Genomic DNA, 8,591 nt, shown 5'->3' on the forward strand with positions numbered 1-8,591 from the left:
GGGGCTCTTCTGTGTTGATCATGTCATATTTCACCCAAGAATGGTCTACACAGTTAGGTTTCTGATCCTCTGCATAACCACCCTCCAACTCGCTATTGCAATCAAACCCCTTCCAACTATTACAAAACTGTTAATTTTTTCCAAAATAACACTGTTATTATTTTCCAAAATAAAAATTCCATCACTGGATATGAGGAGAACATTTTCAGGCTTTGATTTTCTCTTCCAATGGATGAATATATGGTCACACAAGGTAGGGGAAACTACTTTTAAGAAATCCTCTGGTTATTAGAGCCTATCATGCTCTGGGTAATATACAACGTGATGAGGAAATGATCTTTCTGTGTTTCAGGTGGGAGTATTGAGGTGCTGATGGAGTGAAGGGGTCTTGCAGGTCACACTGCAAGCTCGTGGCAGCGCTGGGTCAGGACTATAGCATGACCTATTTGAATGTCCACAGAAGAGTTTAAAATAGAAGTTAGATGGCTTTAGGTGGTATGTTCTGGATCTGGCAAACTGGATTCTTTTACTCATCATGAAAACGAGTTTCCAAAAGTATCAGAGGCAACTCAAGGGTTAGTCATGCTCTCTGCTGTCCTGTAAAGTTTATACAATGTCCAGATATTCTCTGCAAGGTTTTCAACGCTCTGCCCAGAGGTTGGTGGGAAACTTCGATCACTGAAGAGTTCTAGGCCCTGAAGCTGCTGTAGTCCCATAACTGGGGGGAGAAAAGACAGAATGGACACTCACAGCTACAGCTGAGCACCTGCACAAAAGTTTCAGGTGAACACTCCAGCACACGGAAGGGGTGTTTTGAGCCTTTTTATTATGATGCCTGAGGTTAGATGTGACCATGGATGAAATTTTAATACGGCCCTTCCTTGTGTGGGAAAATCCAATTAAGGCTTTCTTTGGAATGGAGGCAAATTCACGTTTTGTGTGGCTTGGTGCTCAATACTAGGGAGAATCATTTTAAGACTCAAGACTGCAAACATATCTTGCTTGGGCAATTTTATAAAAACACAGTCATGTGTTGAAAGGGGCTCCACACAAGAGAGGACCCTGGAAGCGTATGTTTCATTAGCTTCAAGATAAAATTTGCTTCTGTTTGGGATCCAATAGAATAAGTGTTTCTGCAATCTACGATGGAGGTCTAGACATCAACAGGGCAAGCAACTTCACACCTAATGGGAAAGGGCCTCAGCAGGGGATTTGCATACGCTAGCATTCTCTTTGGGTGTAGACAGTCCTTTCTTACAGGAAAAGGGCAAAGCAAACAGCCCATCATGCTTCAGCTCAGTACACAATGCATTAGTCTCACCTGACAACTTGAGAAGTAAAATACAGTGTGCCAAGAGGTACCCCGGGCTCCATTTCAGGATTCTTCCCGAGGATTCCCCACAAAGCTGACACAAACACACATAGTTATTCCAGCAAGGGCTTACAGCTAAATTATTCAGTGAAAGCCAAGACTCCAAATTTCAGTTCTGACTTACCCTACTGCTTTCATTTCTTTTACATCTTCAATTTATGGTTGTCGAAAATCTAATTAGTTATTAATCCTTAGGAATTATGTGCTCCAAGCATGATAAGAAACCAAAAAGGACTAAAGAGAGGGAGAAAGAAGACTTAACTGTGAAAAACTCATTCACAATGAATGTCTAGGTAGATGGGGGCTTAGCCTCAATTACCCTAAAAATGAAAAAGTCAGACCCTTCTTTAGCGAAGTGACAGTATCCCAGCATTTCCCTAAGGCTGTTGGGCACCACAGTGGTTTCAAGCAGATACTTCGTGGACTAAGCATTCTAAGATCAAGGGGTATAATATTACTCCTTCTTGGAGACTCATAGGGCAGATTAAAGGCTCTGAGAAGTCCTGCAGTTAAAACACCTATACATATGTGTTGAACTCAGCATTTCCCAAACATATATTAGCCAAAGAATCATGTCTATTAATAAGGGCAAATAGATTTGAGACATTGGTTGAAGCCTTTATTTAACACTTTTAAAAGCATCATGGATGGTGCACTTCGTGGGGTATTATAATTCTTTTAGATAGCTGCATAAGACTTCTTCAGAGAAAATCAAATGACCCACCCCATCTTTGTAACCACACTGCTTCAGACAGGAATCTGCACCAACATGGAATATCCATCTGCTTTACAGAACTGAGATTTGGGATTCTTTTCAACATGACATCCAAAAGAAGATTTTGATTCTGCCACGGGGAAGCAGTGACACACTCTCTCTTCTTATCTTCCTCTTTGTTTCACGGTATGCGACGTGCTCTCTCCTTCCCTGTCTAACCATCCCTCTAAATAGATATCCATGCTCTTCTTATTATTTTTTCTTTACCTGCTCTCAGTTTGAGAACTGGGAAAACACTCCTTTATTTATTGATGTCGTTCATAAGAACAGGATAGAATCACAACGTCAGGGGCCCTGACTCACATTACGCCATGTATGTGATGACGAGCTTACTTCAAGAAGGGTCTACCTTTTTGTCACAATTCTGGCACCCCAGGGGACATGGGGTATCTGCTGGCTTTCAGAGAAAGCTGCTCCCCCAAAAATAAAGAAACTGTAACTTCCAGATTAACTAATTAGTTAACTCGGAGATTCAGCTGCATACTCCATGATTCCTCTGTTTGAGAAAGAAATGTCATGACCTCTGAGAAACTCCCTGCTCCTGCAGTATTGGATTTTTCTTTAACTCCATTCCAGGGTAAGTCATTTCACACAAGCCACTGACAATAGCGAAGTGGGTGCAACATTTATTCTGGGAATATTATGTTCGTCATAGTTACTGAAAACTTTTCAAAAGGACCAGACAAATAAGTCCATAATGTACATTCATAGTCATTTCTTTGGGCAAGTCACTTAAATTTCCTATGCCTCAGTTTCCTCACCTAGAACAGGGAGATCAAACTCAGACCTCAGAGTGAAGATATAGTGAAAAAGTACATTACCTGTCTTTAAGAGAGTGGTTGACACAGCAAGTATTCAACAAAGAATAGTTACGTAAATCCAAAGGTCTGAGGAGGACGCAAATGCCTACTTTTCCCTAAATTGTTAAGTAAGAGGGACTTTTTATGTTCAAATTTCACTTTGAATTAACCCTTCTGTTGGAGTCTTTTTCTTTTGCATCGTTAAAATATAGTGACCAAAAAATCTAATTAGTCATTAATCCTTTGAAATCATGAGCCATAAGCATGATAAGGAGGCAAAAAAGGCTACAGAGAAGGAGAAAGATGAATCGTTAACTAGTAACTGTTCATTCATAATGAACTTGTATGTAGGTGGGAGCGAAGCCACAGTTGCCCTAAATTAGCGAGAAATTTACATCCCTAAGAATGATTCTGCCATCTCCATTACTTGGAACTATTAGATTCATGTTTGGGTAAAATTGAGCTAAACTGGGCTCAAGTCACATTTGGGGGGCCTCCCTATAAATTAGCCCGTGAAATCCCTGAGATTGAGGTGAACTTTCCAAAAGCTTAATCTTCTCTGGGAAAATGAACAGACCAACAATTCCTGGGCGTTAGCTCCACCCCACTCCAATCTGTTAGTTTTACGTCCAACGTCAAAGGCGAGCTCTCCTCATTCCAACTGTACCCTGAACGCTCTCCCCCATAAAATACAGTTTAAAGGCCAGCTGCAGTGTGGAGCCTTTTCTCGGAGCCTACAGTTTCAAACAAACGACTGGGCAGAAGCCAGGATCTATATGGGCTCACGAAGACTGTAAAACATTTGGTGCGGAGTGGAAAAAGACGCCTGAGAGCTCTGCCAGGCGTTTTCAGCTTTCTTGCACCTGTGCCAAGTGTTTTGCAGCTCCCCTACCCCTTTCTTTGGAAGGGGGGCTGGTGGAATGGGGCGGGGTTGGGGAGATAAGCAAGCTTTCGGAGGGCATACGCCATGGGAATTGAAAAACTTGTTACCACCATTGGACACTTGTTTCCTGCCCAGTCCCTTCTCTGAAGGCAAAATGAGGACCTCCAGCCAATCTTAGTACTGGAATTCTGAACATTTGAGCCTACTTGACATTTATTTCAGCCTATCATATATCACCATGGACTCCGAAGACCACCTCCTCCCCAGCCCCCTCCCTGAAATCTCTCTCTTGAGCTCTCAGTTGAATTACCCCTGCCCATCACCGACACCAAATTGCCAATTATTTCAAGGAAATAATTTACACGTTGAGACAGTTTGTAATATGCAAAAATGTGTGTGGAAGAAAGTATATGTTTCTTAAAGGAAGAACACCCAAAATGTTTTCGGATGAAAGTGTGAAAATGTCTAAACATAGATGACATGATACAGATCATGAGAAAGTCAATTTGAAATTATCCTGAAACGTTGTGATAATGTTTTCAAAAGAAGGAGAATTCAGGGGAAGGGAGGTGCTTCTCGGACCCTGCACAGTAGTGTTAAAGATAAAAAGTTCCACAATGGTGTACTGATTCCCATGCATTTTTTCAGTTCATTCAACAACCCTATGAATTATTTTCCCCATTTACAGTTAAGGAAACAGAGGGTTAAGAAGATTAAGTCACCCGTCACACTCCTAGGAAGCAGGGCTTGGACTTGATCCCTGGTCTCTTTATCTCTGAGCTCTCACTGTTAGGCAGGCCACATTCCTCTGAAAAAGAAGCCCTTTCAGCTTATCGAGTTGTTGATGCAAAGAAAATCACACACAGAGATTCATTCCTTTGGCTTAAACTTGGATCTCTGTTAAGATCTAAGTGTTCTCTCAAGACAAAATATACAGCTTCATCAGCCACTTTAACTTATCAGGAGTGAGAAAATTAGATCCTTTTCTCTGGGCATGTTTTACTAGATAGAGAGGGCAGAAACATCACTGGGCTGCTGTAGATGGGAAAGGAGCAAGAAGAGGGCAGCTGCTGGTAGGGAGACAGTGAAAAGAAGTCTCTTAAAAATGGAACGGGGACTAAAACTTGTCACTTCCTTGCTCCTCCAGTGATCTCCCATTGTTCTCTGATTAATTCCAAGCTCCCCACCATGATCCTTGCACAAAGCTTCCAGCCTTAGCAGAAAAACAGTCAGTTCCCCAACTTAAGGGGCTCTTTTCTACCTCAGGCCATTTGCGTGGGCTGTTCCTTCATCTGACTAGCTTCAGTCAGCCCTCCAGGTCACAGGTTTTTACCGTTTCCCTCTGAAACCTAGATTTAAATTAGGAGGCCTTTGTTTCATCATCCCTTAGCACTTTTCTTTTCCTTCATGCTACATAATTAAATTTGTAACTCCACAGTAAGAACAGGAGGAGTATGTCTTTTATATACCCCTGTACACCCCATAACTAGTATATTCCCTGGTACACGGTTGGCACGGATTTAATATTTCGTGGAAGAATGAATGGATACAGGGTAGCACAATCTACCTTGGTACTCCCTGACTGTTCTATGAGGAATAGCACAGCTAAAAGTTCAGCCAAGGACTTGAACATGTGCTTGATTGGACACTGACGCAATTAAAGGAGATTCTTGCCTACGTAGGTATATAAAAGCGACACTGGCTTTGTAAAAAGGTTTCAGGTCTTAGATATCTATTTTCTAATGCCTAGGTGTTATAAATAAATATATATGACACCCATACACGTATATGCTAGTATGTATATGGGTGTTATATATACTGTACGTATATTACATATAATATACATGTATATTAGTAACTATCAACATGATTACTATTTTGTCATTGTTATAATTTTGTTATTATTGTTATTATTAGAGTAGCTCCCACAGGCCCGAGAACTTGCTACGTGGTAGATACTGGCCTAAACAATTTATACGTATTATTTAGTTCAAGCTTCATAAAAAAAACCCATACAAAGGTATTAATACCTTCATTTTACATATGAAGAATTACGGCTTAGAACAGTTAAGACATCTGACCAAGATTCTTTTAGAGCTAAGATTGAAAGCTAAGTTTATTCAAAGCCATTTATCCTCAAGGACAATCGACTTCCAATTCATAATTTCATCACTCGAAAACTCAAAGTAAAAAAATCAGAACTCCCTCCCCTTTATCCATTTTTCTCTTTTTTCACACACACACAAACACACACATCCCAAGCTTAAGTGAACAACAAAAACCCATCGCATGATAAGAGAAAAAAAGAAACAGCAGGAAAATGAAGGCCACAGGATAGTTGAAACTGTGCATGAACAACCTGCTACCACATCCATCCACCTGCTCAACAAGGACATCTTCCTTTTGAGTTGAACTTTTCCCTAAAGACTTCTGGACATAGCAAGCCTGACATTATAATCCAAGATCTCACATAGAAGTTTACTGGCTCCATTCAGCTATAACAGGAAGTATCCTAACACGCAGTAGGTGCTTAAGTAAACTCTAAATTTTCTTCCAACCCCTAGACACAGTCATTCTCATCAACAAGTAAAGACCTGCTTAGAAGCAAAGCTCGGGGCTTGTCAATAAAGATCCTAGTGATACTGGCCTTCAGCAAGCAAGACTCCCAGTAAAATGAGATATTGGACACCATTATGGGTATATTTGATATGTTGCTTTGGGGGGTCAATGGAGACAGGGTGGCAGCCAAGAGAAGATGACTGGACAAGATGCTGGCCTGCTCTTGCCCTGCAGCCACTGTAACTCTTAGGTATTTTGGTCCTATATATGATGTCATTGACACCCATCGAACATTCATTCAACACACACCAAAAATACATTCATTGAGCACTATGCTCTCGTCAATGTTTAAGTGGCTACAAATTTCACTTCTAAAAAGAGGAGGAGCAGGGGCTTCAGAAGGGAGGAGGAGAAAGAACAAGGAAAAAAGACAGACAGCACCCACAAGACAGAGCACCACGGCAGTCCTTCCAGCCTTGGCATTCTAAGTTTCACACTCACTTAACCTCTTGGGTCTCAATTTCCCCATCTTTAAAACGGGGACAGTTACCCTGCCTCAGGCTTCATGAGATAGTTGTGCTGTATGATGTCAGAGAAAAAAACATAAGACAAAACTGCTCTATCCATTATAAAGGTCCTATGATTGCTCCATGAGCCACAAAAAAAACCCTTTTTCCTCAAGAAGCATCTAATCATTTCTCATAACCCACACGGGAAGACCCTCAGTGCCTCCCCAGCGGTATTTGCCGAGCTGCAAATGCCCCACACGTGCTGGCTTCCCACTACCACACCCCAGTTGCAAAACATTCGTCCCTTCTCAGTTTAACGTATTTTCTTGCAGCAATTTGTCCACTAACAGGCAGAGGGGCATTAGTGGGAGATTTATGCTAATATCTCAGCAGTGAAAATCATGAGCCTCACTATATTCTCATTCAGTCTGAGACAAGTAGCCAGGGTATGTCCTTTAACAGGATTTCCAGGAAGGATCCTGCATCTTAAGAAACGCTGATTTGCAGGCATTTATATATTCCAGGAAGAGGGCCGTCTTAAGTGTATCAGAGCCTCGACCAGAGAATTATTTTAATGCCCCTGCCTCCCCTCCACACGTCTCCAGCATAAGAGAGGAGCAGAAAATATCCACTGGCTACAGAAATGCTGGCATTGGAGAAGAGGCTGGAACCGTTTTGAAGAGCCCTCGTAAGACAATAAGACAAGCGGCCTGGAGAATGGGGTGCTATCCATCCCCAGCAACTGCTCCTAGGATGGCCCTGCCAGCATGTGTAACGGCCAACTGGTTCATCTTGCTAACTATAACGCTCAGCATATGGGGCGGGAGTGTTTATAGATATATACATACACCATACATTTTTCACAGCAAGTACATATAGAGACCATCCAACTGTATATTTTGCAGATATACAAACACGCACATATATTGTCCATATGTTCAAACAATTTTTAAGCTATATCATGAACAAATAAAGATCTCTTTACACAAAAAGTTGCAAAAGGTACCACAGTGAACACTTTGGAGCATGTATTCTGGAGATGAAAAAAGTGGACTTGAACTCCAGCCTGACCTTCGCCACGTATGTGACCTGACCTCTTCTATAAAATGGGAATAATACTGGGATCTTCCCCATAGGATAACTGTAAGGACTAGTCGAGATGATGCATGTAAAACACTTAGCGCATCATCCAGTGTCAGGTAAATTCTCAACAAAGGTTGGCAGTATTACTTCTAGATACCAAGCCAGGTTGTGCTCACCAAACTTCTTTTAGAATCAAGAGAAGTCAAAACAAATGGCAAGATACTATACAGTGCCCATCTAGGGCCTTCAACAACTTGACGTCTCTTGTCTGTTTCTCACTATATCCCAGGCACGCGCCTGTCATTGTACTTACCCTATGGCAACTCTCTCCCCTCACTAGCCTATGGCCATCTTGAAATCAGGAACTGTGTGTTTTTCATCTTTGTTTTCTCAGCCTGTGGATCAGAGACAGTTCATGGTAGGTACTCAATAAATACTGATTGAACAAACTATTATTCATAGATGACACATCCTATGCAGAAAGATCTGCAACTGGGAAGTATCAGATTTGGCCCATCAGGGAGGTGTACAAATGTAAATTATCACAGTAAAAGCTGATCTCTTAAACAAAGAAGTCCAGATAAAGCAAAGGAGTGTTAAAAAAAAAAAA

The sequence above is a fragment of the Mesoplodon mirus genome, assembly GCF_964341445.2.
Source record: "Mesoplodon mirus genome assembly, chromosome: 12".
In the NCBI taxonomy this organism is placed as follows: Eukaryota; Metazoa; Chordata; class Mammalia; order Artiodactyla; family Ziphiidae; genus Mesoplodon; species Mesoplodon mirus.